This window comes from Artemia franciscana, chromosome 20 (genome assembly GCF_032884065.1).
Source record: "Artemia franciscana chromosome 20, ASM3288406v1, whole genome shotgun sequence".
In the NCBI taxonomy this organism is placed as follows: domain Eukaryota; kingdom Metazoa; phylum Arthropoda; class Branchiopoda; order Anostraca; family Artemiidae; genus Artemia; species Artemia franciscana.
Genome location: NC_088882.1, coordinates 20989290 through 21005432, shown reverse-complemented (window position 1 = coordinate 21005432; position 16143 = coordinate 20989290). Strand labels below are relative to the sequence as shown.

General features: G+C 35.9%; 1 protein-coding gene across 1 annotated transcript in view; it reads left to right on the top strand.

Annotated features, from left to right (window-relative positions):
• Positions 1-14458: 14458 nt before the first annotated feature.
• Positions 14459-16143, top strand: part of LOC136040020 (uncharacterized) — a 232342-nt gene continuing 230657 nt past the window's right edge. The window contains exon 1 of the mRNA XM_065724086.1: positions 14459-14597. The gene's annotated coding sequence lies outside the window, so the exon portion shown is untranslated. The remainder of the gene's footprint in view (positions 14598-16143) is intronic.

Genomic DNA, 16143 nt, shown 5'->3' with positions numbered 1-16143 from the left:
TGTGCCCCTTGAGGGTGTCATAGGGGCTGGTACATTGTGTCACGCTGGCCTCAATTGCTAGGAATCGTCAGAAGAAACGCTATTGGGGATTTTCATTAAGTTTAACCGATCGATTCTAGTGTAAACGAATATTTTTGTAGAAAAATGCCTGAAAAATGCCATATGTGTAATAACGTGTTCTGGATGGTATGCTGTACCGTTTGTAGTTTACCACAGTGGCGTTAATTGTCATGGGGGCATCATGTTTGGGGTTGGATGGCTCAAACATGAACCATTGGATTAAATGCCTGATTTTTAACAAGAAAATATCTGAAAAATGTCTTAGGAATTATGAGGGGTGCTAGAAGATACCAGAAAGGCTAGTCACAGTGTGGCACAGTGGCATGAATTGAGAAGGTTAAACACGGAGGGTTGGCTTACGAAAACATGAACCAGTGGGTTTAAATCATATTTTTACAAGAAAATATCTGGAAAGCGTATTAAGAATATTATGGAGGTGTTAAAGGGCGCTAGAAGGGGCTTTAACAGTGTGGCAAGGTGGGGAGAATTGACTTAGTGTATCACGGAGTGTTTTCTTGCAAGAAGACGAACCATTGTTATGATTTTTAATGGAAAAATACCTGGAAAATGTCTTAGGAAAGATTAAGGGGGTGTAAGAGGTTGCCAGATTGTCAATCATAGTGTGTTAAGGTGGCAGGAATTGAGATGGTGTATCACGGAGGGTTGGCTTGCGAAAACATGAACCATTGGGTTTAATGCATGATTTTATCATAGAAATATTATTTTGTAATAACATTACATAGAAATGTAATGTAAGGCATTTTTATCATAAAAATGCCTTAGGAATGATAATATGTATCACAGGGGTGCTATGGGGCAGCTATGTATTGCCATGTTGGCGTAAATAGCTTGGAATAACACTATCTAGAGCTTAAAGTTAAGCTGGGAGGTGTTTTGTTAATTTTTTCGACTGAGGGGGAGTGAAGTCTAACGCTCAGTCAAAGAAACGAGGTCCTCTCTTCATTAGGATCTATCAGGAATACCTCTTAATATTGCTTAAATTTATCTAGAATAACAAGCCTCCCCCTTCTGAAGATGCTTGCTAGGATGAGTTAGCCACATATTGTCACGGTGGCCACATTTACTAGGAGTCATTAGAAGAGACGCTATTAGGGATTTTTCATTAAGTTTAATCGTTCGATTCTAGTGTAAACGAATATTTTTGCAGGATAACGCCTCAAAAATGCCATATGTTTGATAATGTGTGCCAGATGGTGTCGTGCACTATTTGTAGTTTGCCACAATGGCGTGAATTGTCATGGGGTACCATGTTTGGGGCGGATTGCTAAAACCTGAACCATTGGATTTAATGCGTGATTTTTAGCTAGAAACATCTGGAAAGTGTCTTCAGAATAATGAGGGGGTGTCAGAGGGTACCATATGGTCAATCATAGTGTGATACGGTGGCGGAAATTGAGATAGTGTATCACGGAGGGCTGCCTTGCGACATTAACCATTGAGTTTAATGCATGATTTTTATCGAGAAATAATGAAAATTTCTGGTAAAAATGTCTTAGGAATGATAACCTGTATTACAGGGGTCCCATAGGTCAGCAACGTATTGCCATGGTGGTGTGAATTGCTTGAAAAAAAACTTTCTAGAGCTTAACGTAAAGCTGGGAGGTGTTAAATGAATTTCATTCGACTGAGGGCGCGTGAAGTCTAACTCTCAGTCAAAGAAACGAGATAATTTCATTAGGACCTCTCAGAATACCTCTTAATACTGCTTAAACTTACCTCTAATAACGAGTCTCGCACACCTGGGCGGCACCAAAAGTGACGTTTTGCAATTACCAGCTTTATACTTTTTAAGCAAATTAATGTAAACTTTTCCAGGCATGAAAATCTTCAATTTTACCACATAATTGTGACAAATATGACAAAGTCATTGCAATATTGCTGTATTTAAAAATGACGCCACTCAAATAATTTTTTTTCCAAAACTAAGACTCTTAACGAATTTTTTCAAACTTCTAATCTACTTTTTTTTTTTTTTTTTTAGGCCAGAATATTCCAGAATACCAATTTTCCCAAAGAAATGTGGAGCCGTTTTTGAGAAAAAATATATAAATACATAATTATATTTATACATTACATACATAATTATTGCGCACTTATAAAGATAGTATATATATATATATATATATATATATATATATATATATATATATATATATATATATATATATATATATATATATATATATATATATATATATATATATATATATATATATATGTAGAACCAGGATACCATTCGCTTTGCTTCATTCGCTTTGGTTGTGGCACTTGGCACGCAGCAGGCTTGTATATATTGACTTTCCGAATTCAGCACAATTATGGTGTTGTTCTTTGGTTTTAAGTCTTGAGGTGGCAAATGAGCAACTTGAATTGAATTTAAAAATTATGGCGTGAATTTACTTCCTCGTTCTGTTTATGCTTCACAGAATCTCAACTTTGATAGTCTTTCAAAGAAGTTATGTTTCTTTGACTTCATGGCTAAGAAAATACTTACTGGTTTTATTCTAGAAACTTCCACATCTTCTGTTTAATTTTGAGCGTAATTCATAAAGTTATTTTGGTTTGATTTTCTTCTGAAAAGATAAGCGTGTTGCATCATCATGCATATGCTGATTTAGTTTTTGTCGAAAATGATATTTCTTATAATATTTTGAGTACAATGGGCTAGATATACCTTAAAATCGTTGTAATAGTGTTATTTAAATGCAATATTGGTTTTATTTGATGTCAGAATTCCTTAAGTAGAATAAGGGACACAACATTCACAGAGACCAACATTTTGAGGGTATAAAGTGTAAGGTCCGTTAAAAGGGGTGGACATAGTATCTTTCAAAACAAAAGTTCTGTTTTGATGAGTGGAAGTAAACAATCCTATTTAAGAGCAGTGTATGTTCGAAAATTTTCTTTGGTTTTAGTTAATTCCAAATTTTATTTTAATGTTAAAAGCTCTAAGTTGGGAGAGTTTGGTGCCCCATTTTTTTTTTAAGGCAGCCTCTGTTAGCTTTTCAGTTTTCAGGTCGCGGGTCCCGTCGGTAGGAGGTGAAGTAGCCGAGTGGTTAGCGAGCTGAGCTTGCCATTATGTGGCCGTAAGGGCACGAGTCTTGGTGTCACTGGTTGTTTGGTTTAAAACGCGAGTCAATAATGCGACACTGTAAGTTTGGCCAGAGTTGACCTAGCTCTAAACAGGTGCATGAAGAAATTTGGTTAACCCAAAAAGGAAGGTTGTGTGAAACCACAAAATGGCTGGCACTTCCTGCCTAAAGGGTCATGAAACGGAGATTGGCACCACGGTTTAGACTATAGAATCAAGTACCATTAACTTTTTTACTTGTTCTCATTTTTGATTCAACTTAACTTGTACTGTATAGCCATAAAAATGTACCAGGGGTGTAGGGATTTCTCCAAGACTTCAAAGTTTAAGGAGAAACGTTTAACACTGAATTAAAATTGTCAGTAACAAGCAGCATCTCTCTATGATGTTCTGGTGGCCCCCTAGGTCTGCTGAAAAAAAAAAAAAAACGGGAGATCGATCGATTTTCTTTGTTGTTCAAGAAGGGGGATTGTATTTTCCCTGTACAAGGTTTTCGACCGTGCTGATTCCTATGGTATACTTTTCATTTGATCTGACGCCATTTCGAGGGGTTTCAGACTGTATTTCGAAATCCCTTTTACTTGCAAGATAAGCAAACTACCAATAGAATATGGTATCTATGCAAAATGTTCGAGACCATTAAAATTGCTAAATTACTTCTTCCCGAAAAGTAGCAAACCTTTAATATAGTACCCACCCCCTTATAACTTTAAACTATCCTAAAAATTTTTTAGGGCTTTTGTAATGAGTTGAGGGTACTGACCTAGAACTCATTACTGAAGTCCTAAAAAATGAAGTAAATCTTTATTACCATCTCAATTTTGGAAAGAAAAAGAAAAACCCTTTCAAATATTTTTCTTTCCAATAAAAAGGGAAAGATTTCTCTAAACAGTAATATCCTCTTAAAAATAATGCAAGGGCTATGGAACCCTAGCATTGAAGCAAGTTTGGTCTCCCCATTTTTTCTTAATATTACCATACACAGAGATAGGGTTGCAGGTGCATGTACTCCACTTTGCTATTTAAGGGTCTCCTGGCTCCCCGAGGCAAGCTCCACTCTTCCTTTTTATCCCTAGCTTTTCTAAAGCCTTATAAAATATGTCGATCGCCTAGGATGCGATCGACGATCTCAGCATTAATTTTACTTGCTTCTTTTTTGAATGGCGCTAAAATAACCCGTTCAGTCATTTGATTGTAGTTTTCAAACAATTTTCTTATTATAGCCTACCTTCTAAAAAATTTAGTCGGGGCATGATACACATCCAATTTAAACAAAGCGTAAAATTACAATTTGAATATTTACGATCATTGCCAATAGTGAGGAAATCCAAGCAAACCACAAAATGCAAGGGATTTCATTTAGAGTCAATAGATGAATAAAAATGGAACACATCTATTCTCACTAAAATATTTTCTCAGGTAATCCATACTGTCATTTCTTTTTAAGCATTTATAATCTTTGTTAAGACATTTCGCAAGACCTGCATTACCTTTAGACTTTGCAAAATGCTGTAGTATTGTAACAGAACTACTAACGCTATCTATGTTATAATACGATTTGAAATATCCACATGGAATTCGTACCGGAGTGCAATGGTAGCAAACACCATCTCTATATAAACAAGGAAATTTTGCCATCCAGCAGAAACAATACTGGCTGATTTTACTGGGTGTTTTGTGACGCGATCATACATAGGAAAAATTAATTCTGCCTTTTCTAGCATCGCCAAAAATACACCTAAAAGAAAAACATTTTTAAAAAACGATAAATATTATTTTTTGATCCATTTTTTTCTGGTTAAAAAAAGCGAAAACCCTACGAAACTAAGAAATAACAACCAGCCCCTAAAGCAGAAATTCTTATCTAGAATTTTTTTTTTCAAACGAGTAAGAATTTGAGCCCACTTTGGAGGATCATTCACAGAATCATATATTTTATAGGGTTTGTATTCTCCTGAGATCCTTTCAGCTATACTGATCTGAATGGCTATCTCAAAGTTTTGATTGGATGTCTTTGGGAAAAAAGACGTGTGGGAGGTGGGCTAGTGGCCCTAACATGTTTTTATTTACTTTAAAAAAGCATTAGAACTTTCAATTTTCATTTGAATTTGCCCTCTCCCTATCTTATAGCATTATTGGCTCGATACAATCAGCCCATTCAGATAGCTTGACTTTTTGGGAGTTTCCAAGTCTTTTTATTATAATAATAATAATAATTTATTTATAACCCACAAAGTACATTAAACTGTGGAGTAAACACACAAAAAAAGAAAAAAACAAGACAAAAAACATAACAACATAAATAACATAGCAGCATAACAACATACAACATAAGTAAATTACCTCAATTCAAAAAATGGCCAAAGTGGGTCAAAAACACCAATCATTTGCCGAGTTTTAAGACATATATCTTTAGATAAACGTTTCAGTCGCGAGGGCGCATCAACGATGTCAAATTTAGAAACGACTGTATGATTCCGATACCACCGAGGCAGACGCTGCAAATACTTGCAATACTTAAAATATCCTGAGCGTATTTTCTTTATATTCTTCTTGCGAAGGAGGAAAGCAAAACCAGAAAGATAAAAAACAGCAGGGGCGTAAAAACTAGAATAAAGACGGCATAGTCCTTTTCGGTTATACCGACCACGATTTGGTGAAATTTTCGCGTATCCAACCCGCATACTTTTCAGAACGCTGGACGTAATAGCGGAGCAAGTAGACGAAAGTGACATGGAAAAAGAGAGACACAACCATTTAATACTTGCTGAAACCAAGCTGGAAGGGTGTAAAATTGCACTTGGAATTAATGGCCATTAGCAGTACATATTCAAATAGCTTACTAACAAAACAAGACACAGTGATAGGACGGTAATTAGAGCAAGCACTGGCGTCCTTTCCCCTCTTAACTATGGGAGATATACAACCGGACAAAAAACTATCTGGCACAAAGGACTGTGCCAAACACATCTGAAACAATAACTGCAAATGCTTCAGCAGTTCAGGACAATCATAAGCAAAAAACCTGAAGCAAAGACCATCACTATCGAGAGACTCAGACTTATTCACTTGCTTAAGAGCTCGGAGTATAACACCAGATACCACCGACAACACTTGAGATTAGTTGATACGAATTGGGAGGATTGAGTTGACAAGCTTTGTAAAATGATTTTGGAGATTAATATTAAATGAAAGCAAAATATTTTTATAATGAGAAACGAAGTCACATAGCCGAAGAGACGAATTAATTGGAGGTGAACACTTTACACTGTTTATAACACTATCCCAGGATTTCTTGTCACAAGGACCATCCCAGGCATTCAGTCTCGCTCTAAGCAGGGAAGTGAATCGAGAAAGATTTCAGATCGGTCAGAATTAGATAATAAGTCAGTGTTCATGTCGCCGGCGAGAACCCATTTGGTATTTTGTTTTGAAAGGTCGCTAAGTAGTATTCGTAGGCGATTACATGCTTGTGAAAAACTAGACAATGACTGCACAGTCTTTTTATTACAGGGGAAATAAAAGTTTATAAATGCGGTATCACCACATTTTATCGCTAAGATGTTAGCGTCGCTTTGCAATAATATCGACTGAGTCTTGTGTCTGAAATAGATGGCCAGACCTCCTGATGGTCTACCACGGGTTTTCTGGGCGGCTCTCAAGAAGGTATAATGGGTCCGAAAATGCTTTAGGCTATCAACATTCACTTTAGAGAGAAGGTGCTCCTGTAGAAACACAATATCATTTTCAAGCAGCTCACTAATCAGTAGATCTTGGTCTTTTGTACCATTAATATTAAGGGACACAAAGCTAAGCGGAGTTTGAGCATTCATTTATTAGCATTGTTGAGAGCCGATCGGAGAACTTTGCATTTCAGACTAAAACTTACGTGTTCTATACTGCAATTTGCACATTTTGGCGAGGCTTGGCAAGGGTTTTCCTTGGAATTCACATGAGGGCCAGAACATCTGGAACACTTGGGATGTGCTGGTGAGCGGGGACAAGCTCCAATCAGGTGATCAGTACTTTGACAGCGAAAGCATCGACGCGGAATGGATTGAAAGGGCTTAGCGCGAAAAATTTCGTACTCAATACGGATTCCAGACTCCAGCACCGCGTTCAGAGTGGTTTTGTCGATAAACTCGAGGCGAAAAGTGCGAGAATTGCCGATTTGATTACCACTAATAAGTCCTTCCACTGAGGCCTCGAAATCAGCTCATGAATAGTTATGGGGTATTTCACGGACAACAGCTAAAGGCTTTTTATCAATTACTTTGGTTTCAACGTTTGGAATGGAGCTAGTAACTGCTGCATCCAGCGTGTCGGATGAGCGCTTATCACGTACCATCACAACCCAGCTTCTGCTGTGTGGCTTAGATTTCAGATTTACGATCCCGTCATGACCATCCAACGTTTCCAGCTTCTTCATGCGAAAGATAGGTTCGCTGAGCTCTGGGGGTGGGTTTCTTACAACGACAGCGTAGGACGGTTTTTTCGTGTTTTGAGTAGGGGCTACAAGCTTAGACTGTCCCTCAGTAACCTTGGGCGCAATATCACGCAGCTGTTCAAGACAAGAGTTCACCTTGGCACTAAGGGTACTGAAGGCATCAACCGGGAAATATATATTGGGTAAATTTTCTCAGGCTTGCAGCTCTTGATGGGTAACATCAAACTTAATGAATTTTACAGATTTGGAATCAGCAAGAATTGTCAACTTTGTGATGTAGAAATTTCTATCAAAATTCCTTTTCTTGGAGCTTCAGTTACTATTGGGTTAAGATGCTCATTACTTATAGCTTGTTACCGAAAAACTGTTTAATTACTTGGTTTGCCAATGGTTGGAAGTTTTCCAATTAACAGTGGATAATTATGTTGTTTTACAAAATTAAAGAAAACGATTGAAAAATGGATAAAGATATGTTATAGGACGGATATCAGATAGGAATAAAAAAAACAATCAAATATAGTAATTGCTGCCATTGCGACTGCATCCTAATATCCCTCCCCCTTCCCTAACGGGGCCTGATATATCTTTGGTTATATAGGAGATTTTAGCGATTTTTTTTTTTAAGTTGACTTTATTTGAAATTATGAGTCACTATTGATTAGAAGCAAGATATCCGCAATTGATGAGAAATCAGCCAAACTTCACCTTTAGCTTAGAGCTATATATGGTCCCATTAGATAAGACATGAGAAATTGGGATGCAGTAGCAACATAAGCAATTAATATATTTGGAGAGAGCATTGATAGGGAATGTAATAGTACGGGTTTTTTCTTCTATGGTTTCTGCCCAGTGGTGTCAATTAGAGTGAGGGACAGAGATGGGCAGGAGCCTCTCTTATATTTTTTTTTCTCCGTACACCTCTAGATTTTCCCATCCCCCAGGAATACCTTTTCTTGAAAAATAGCGAGATTTTTAAGAATGTCATTTTTGTTGAAAATACCCTTCTTCTTGATTTTCCCCTTCGCCCAATAATACGTTCTCCTGAAAAATGTCAAGATTTTTGAGAAGGTTATTCTTGGCTTTTTTTAAAAATAATCTTTTTGGTTTTTTTCATGGACAAAATAAAAAGAAATTGTCCAAATCAAAAATTTTGGTCATGAACTTGTCAACAACATCGCTAAAGGAACATTAAGGAGAGTGAAGCAGAATTGTAACTGCAGGGAAGATTATATCGTGTCTTATTTTGAAAGACAGTTTAATATGGAATTGAAATGTTACTACTTTTTTCAAAAATTTCCTTCAAAGGCAAAATCTTGTGGCACGATTACCAAGGAATCTTTTAGTTAAATCATTCATTGTCTTAAGTAACAAAACAGAAGATACAAAGTTAGGAGGAATAAAGTCAGTTATCTGAAAATGATTTAAGTTTTTTTTTAACCTTGTCTAAAAGAAGCAGACTCTATGTTAAACATAAAAAAAAACATGTCAAAACATTAAATCTGCGCAGCTAGCTTACCAAAATAGCGGATTTTCTGTTTGAGAAATAATGTGGCCTATAAACTTAATAAGTCTCCAAAACAAGAATAGAATATTGGTAGCTACAGTGATGACAGTGGTCAAACCTGGTTATGAAGCATAATCACTTCAAAAAGTGGATGAAGATATGCTGTAATTTTTCCGGATAAATTGCCTACATATTGTTCTAGGAGCTGGTGGCTGACTAACAGTATTTCAACGATAATCAACCGAATTTTAAGTTCAAAATATACTCATAGAGAAATGAGCCGCCGAAAACACAATGCGTTACAAATTTGACGACGCATCGTTACCAGGATGAAACCACAGACGTACGCAGCGCTCTCAAGATCATCCCTTGATAATGTTTGACAGAAGACGCACGAGAGGTCATCCTGGAGAGGCATCGTTGTCGCCGTATGTGCCGACCAGCGTGGGAAGTATTAAGTCTAAGTAAATAAGTCAGAATAAAAGATTAAGCTGTTTTTAGCTTAAAAAGATTTAAGCTAAAAACAGCAGTTTTCCTGTTTGTAACGTGAATATGGAAAAAAAATATGAATGACATTGGTCTTCTGTTTGATTTTAACATCATATTTATGCAGCAGAAATGGATAATGAAAATGACAAAATTAGCTGGAAAACATTCTCCAGCGTTAGCACCCAGGCAACATTGTAGTCACACTTGTCTATAAAATCAAACGTACGACTACAGTGCGTTAATTGGGGACTCCATTCATAATTTCTCGAGTTGAACATTGTTCAATTTTCAAGCATAAAACTCTTGATTGACAAATCAAAGTTAAGATTTAAAACATAGTTATTTTTAAACCTAGGAAAAATTTTAGCTTTGAACATTAATTTTTTAATCTGTAACAGAAATCTGACAAAATTTTAAAAGATTTAGCATTAATAGAAAAGAATTGGAAGCAAATTAGTGTTGGTGCAAACTTTTAAAACCAACTTCTTGTAACTTAAATTTCCGACTTTTAAAATACATATGCGGCGCTGAAATAAAGAGAAACGTTCTGTCATTCGTAAAATCTGGCTTTTTTCTTATCGAAGGATGTGGCTATACTATGGCTCCACCATAATTGGTTCTAAACTATTTTATACGCCAACTTCGTCTTCTTATCTTTTCTCAAATTTCTGTTTTAAGGTAGAAAACTGCTATCCACTGTATTCAGAGCATCCATTTTTTTCAGTTCAAGAGTATGCTTGAAAGTTGAACAATGTCCAACTCGAAAAAATTATATAATTGACACTGTAAGCTTGTCTAATTTTAATTGTGTCGACAAAATATGACTATAATGTAGCCCAGGCATCAAGGACAAAATTTGTGATTGACCGAACAGGGTCAAGAATTAAGACAAAATCTTTTGAAAGTAGTAGTAGTAGTAGTAGTAGTAGTAGTAGTAGGAGTAGTAGACAGGTTTAATAGCAAAAACTTGACAGCTGTCGCTGATTTGTGTTTCTTTACAACATATACAAAATCAAGCTACACTTGTAAATATAAATAAAACTATAAATATTAACTTTTATTATACATTTTGACGAAAACCGGGACGAAAGAATTACCATATCGGTTTGTTCTTGCTTTAACGGGAACTAACTTATCTTGCTTTCTCGTTCTTGATGGTAGAGGTTGATCAGGTAGAATGTCACAGTGCTGAGATTTAAAAAGCAAGTACTTTCCGAAACTCATTATCAGAGTTTCGTACCGGTTTTGGAGTGACGGCAGTCCTAGCACTTCCAGAGCCTTTTCGTAGGGGATGTCACGGCGGCCCAAGATGATCGATACCGCTCGCTTCTGAACCGATTCAATCTCCTGACAAAGATACTCTGTTCTCAGTGCTGAGGGCACCCAAACAGGACACGCATATTTCAGAATGGGGCGGACATACGCTATGTATGCATACTTAATACTCTCTGTGTTTGCACTGAACCTACGCATACCGTTTAAAGTCTGTAGACTAGCGTTTGCACTTTTAACCACGTTTTCAATATGTGTGGAAAAGTAGAAATGATGAAGCCCAAAACAGCAGTTTTCCTATTTGTAATATGAATCTGAGAAAAGTTTAAAAGACCTAATACTAATGGAGAATGGTTCAGAACAGATTGACGGTGATGAAAGTTTTTCAAACCAATTACTTGCCGTTTTATCTTTTTGCTTAAAAAATACAAATGATATTTTAAAAGGAAAAGAGCTTATTTAATTCATTAAAAATTGGCGTTTTTATTGATAAGCGTAAATATGGTGTGGGTTGGGCATTAAGCTTATGAAGTTCTTAATTAATTTTCCTAGTTTCCATACAAAAAGCTGCTATCTGTGTTAAAAAATCCTGAAAAGTCAAGCATATTTCAATGTTTCTTTCTGAAAATACAAAGCACATGTCCAGTGTATTGACTTCCAGAAAGTAAGAGCTTCTAATAAATTGAACTACCCATATGTATATTTGAATACATTGTTAATTATTTTTTTTTTCAAGTGCTTGTTGGTCCTTGAGCCACTCTTTATTCTGCATTTTTGTAAGTCATCAATTCAGTTCCTGTTCTTTTATTAAAACCCTTACATTAGCTTTCATTAAGGAGTGACAGCAAATAACCAATATAAAACTAATCAAATTTCCAAAGTAATTTGAATTTTCCCTGTCTTCTTTGCTGAAAATCCAAAAACAAGGTTGGGTAATACAGGAAAACTCTGCTTTTGGGAGGGGGAGAGTGGAAAATCCAGATTCCTCATTTCTTTAAGCGTTTTGCAGATACAATATCAAATGAATAAGTCAATTAAACAACTTTTTTTTCTCATGCAGTTCTGAGAAACTTTTGTCGCTATATCATTGGTAAATTAGCTTTCCGATATACTCATGAAATGCCAACGGAAAGCAAGGCTCTTAAGCCTTAAAAGATGGACGTAAGCCACAAAAGATGGATTTTTTATGGATGTTTTTCATCTTGGTTTATAATTTGGGTAGCATTTTTAAATTTTCCAGTGAATCAAACCTTTCCACGAATTTTTGTTAGTTCAGATTTAATGCTATGCAAAAATTAATTGCTAGGAACGCCTTTAGCAGAAAAAAAACTCTTAAAGACGGGGGAATGAACCGCAGAAAAATTTATAGAAATTATTTGTTGGTGAAAATTATTCCCAACAACTTGTAAAAGGGTGACAAGGACCTGCTTTATCTAAAGTCATTGACAAATTAATTACAGATGGAAAAAATGGGCGTTAGTTTTCAAATATATTGTGCTAACGAACTGTAAGTAAGGAGCGACTCGGCTCAATAGTAACCGTAACTAAGAATGGAATTTTGATATCAATAGAAACATCAAAAGAATCGTCCTATTATGCTGATTCTAAATATACAAGATTCATCAAAAGCTACAAGCCTGAGAAAGTTTACCTGGTTTTCAAAAAAGGGGGAAATAGCCCCGAAAGTCAATGAATTTTAATGAAAATTTCCCCGTCATATTCAGCGCATCAGGAAACCTCACTGTAGAAGTTTAAAACTTCTTTATTCAAAAATGTGAAATTTTACATTTAATTTTTGTCAGAAGAAAGTTCACGGATGTTTCTTGTTCTGTTTTTTGTCTGTCTTTCCCACGGCGATTATATCAAACTAATGGCCCTAGAACATCAGAAGAACGTGCATTCGGGCGGAAGTTAGAAGTTTTAAGTGGACAAAAAAATTTCAGGGCAACTAGCCCTTTTCCCCAAAGTCTTCCAATCAAAATTCTTAGATAGCCATTCTTATTCAGCATGGATCAACGATCCAAAAACTATGCCTAAAGGTTAGCATGGCCCCCCATAGCCCGTGAGGCAATGCCGATAAGTTATGAAGTTTGCCCATTGTTTGTATATAGTATTTACTATTATGAAGTATACAGACATTTTGAGTTTCCACGGGGAAATTTTTCCGCGGAGAGGGACATTTTTGTGGATACGCTTTCCAGGAAAAATTTTAAACACGGAGGTGATTTGACGCAGATCCTATGCTATTTTTTTAATTTGTCTTGCTTTCTCTTTTTCAGTTCAATTTTGCACGTGGTGATGTTCCGGAGGAATTGTCCTGGAGAAATTTTCAGCGAGTTTGGAACTCTGGGGAAAAAATACCACGGAAGGGGGATTTATGAGTGATCAGAAAACGATTAGAAGTTAAGGTCTTTTCAAATGAAAGCATACTAAAGAACATTTTTCAGGCTGAATCGTCCGCAAGAAATTTTGTGGAGGGGTCGATTTTTAGTGAAGATCGGATTGTCCGGAGGGGATTTTGCGGGGGGGGGGGTATTTTATGTGGGAGGACCTTTCCACGGAGGACTTTATCGCGAGGGAAGGGATTTTTCATGGGGGGTGAGCCATAATTACCGGCATTATTTTGAAAATGATTAGAAATTAAATTAAGAGAAAACAAGTTTAAAAATGCAAGTTTAAAAGTAAAATTAAAAATGTGACTATGAAGAATCATCTCTATCGAAAGTCTTCTCTCGTTTGGTAGCCACGGGGCGCTGGTTCAGAACTTTCAGAATCCTTTGTAAGTTTATTTTTAAAAAGTGCAATTTTTTTCAACTGAAAGTCAGAAGCAACTTTAAGACTCAAAACAAACAAAATTATTCCGCTTGCTGTTTGTACTAAAGTTTTTAGCATACTTCAGCGTAAAGATCAAAGTATTGAGGAGGGGGGAAGTATATACGGAACAATTTCCATTCGTTTTGAGTTTTAATGTTGCTCCTGACTTTAAGTTGAAAAAAATTGTTTTTTCTTATTTAATAGATTTACAAGGGATGCTGAAACTTCTGAGCCAACACCTTGTGGCTGCGAAACGAGAGAAGACTTTCGAGAGAGATAATTCCCCATAGTCGCATCTTATCGAATCGGTTAGATTAAGAAGGTGGGATAAAACCTGATGGAAGCCCAATATTGATTAAATAAAAACCGCTAGGCGCAGACAACTTCTTGGCCTGATAATCTAGGCACTGTCCTAGTGGAAGGGCTGGCCAGCTGCAGCTGCCCCCAGCTGTCACTGTGAGTGTGCCCACTATGACAAAATTTTTCACTTTGATTCAGCTTTCATTTGCTTATATTTGAGTCAAGAGAGGGGAGCTACAATTAATTTTGTCCTGGGCATCGTAAACCTTGAGAACAGCTCTTTGTAAAGCAGTTTGTCATTGAACAGCCAAAAACTATTTACCGATCAGGCTGGTTTATATTTCTACGGACCTTTGATAAACCACTGTGATAAATCCGCTCAGGAAATCATTGAAGAGCTGTTAAAGAGTGTCGGCGACTCACTTGTTCTAAGCATAAAAAGAAAGTTGATGAATTTAGTAATATTCTATTTTCGGCAAATACGGTTGAAATGTCAGCGCAAGACGGCAAGAGTCAATGGATAAAAAACTCAGTTGGATTTAACTCTGGAATAGAAAGGAAGTCTTGAAAGTTTTCGCTAACATTTTGGATGTTTCTAGGTAAAATGAGCTCATTTTTAGTTAAGCTATAAAGTTGTTTAAAAGTGAGATTTATGTGAGTGTACAACCAACTGTGAAAGACACCTTAGGATAGCCTATGGTTTATTATGGAGCAAAAGTCAGATAGAAACAAAAGATATACTAAAAGGGAAGTTTACCTTTATATTCTCTGTTTAACATTCATCAATTACATACCAAGATTGATTCTGATAAGGAAATGGTAATAAAAGAGAAATAACCTAGGCTAGCCTAATATTTGGCTCTCCAGTCAACACCCTTTCCAAGTTATCTATCTGTTGGTAAAATTCTAGACAATTAGCTTTTGTTTATCTCGAAAAGTTGTTGAGGAAGCAGAATTAAACTCTCAAGAATGAATACAAAGTATCAATGATTGCCTGGGAAGGTATTGAAGCACACACCTCCACTCCTTTGGTAATTTGCAGTTTTCAACATAATTTAGCTGGGATGAAAGTGAATGCATAACTTAGTGCCTTCTCTTATGCTCTTTTATAGTTCACTAATTGTTCCTGGGGGAAGTTCCATTTTGGCCTTTAATTTAGGCACCAAAAGGTAAAACAGCCAACAGTACCCAAGAGTTTACTGACATGTTTCTTAAAAAATACTGTCTAATGAGAAAAAGTTGCCATTTGCAACTGATTTAGGAATGGTGTTTATTATTTTCCTTAGTCTTAATAGTAAAATGTTATTTTGAAAACAAATGTATTGGAATTTAAAAAAGAGCCTGGAAACCCTTGAAAATGGCATCAAATCAAATTGAAAAGTATTTCTCAGTAAAACTGATATGGTTTTTGAGGGGTTCTAGCTCTTTTAAAATTTAACTGTAGGATTGTGCAGCACAAAGCCCCCATTCAGGTAAATCTATGACAGTTCATATAATTGACTTACCAATAAAGTGAATATTGGCTACCACTTGATGTCTTTTGTTATGCTCTTTACAAATATAACATTCACTTCTACCACAAATTCCAATTTAAGCACTTTTTGAGTAACCTAAACTAACCTTATTGTAAATAATTTTTGCACTGAGACAATATACTATTATTTTGTTAGGAAACAACCAATAACTCCTACTTTAATTGAAAATTCATCATTTTTTAGAGCTCAAAAAGTGCAAGCTAACAAATTTGCAATAGAAGTGGTCATAATATCCATAAAGAACATAAAAAAAAGGCATCAAGTGGTATGTTTACTTTATTAGTAAGTCAATTATATGAACTGTCTTAGACTTCCACCCATTCATCCTAGAAGACTCAGGGATTTCATGCTGGCCAGTTCTAAGGTGGCTTAAACACTTGGTGCAGTATTGAGAAGATTTGTTAGTCTCTGTATTTTGCATGGTTTTTGCCCATTGATTACAATAGCCCAAAATAGTTTTAATGATGTAAGTAATGTTAAAATTGCTACTTGGAATGGTACAAGGTTAAAAAACAACTATTGTGTTGATATTTTGAATGATGTTATAAGTTTTAGAACTTAAATTCCAGGAATAGGAAATTTGAAATTAGTGGTATAGAATTTATTTGTC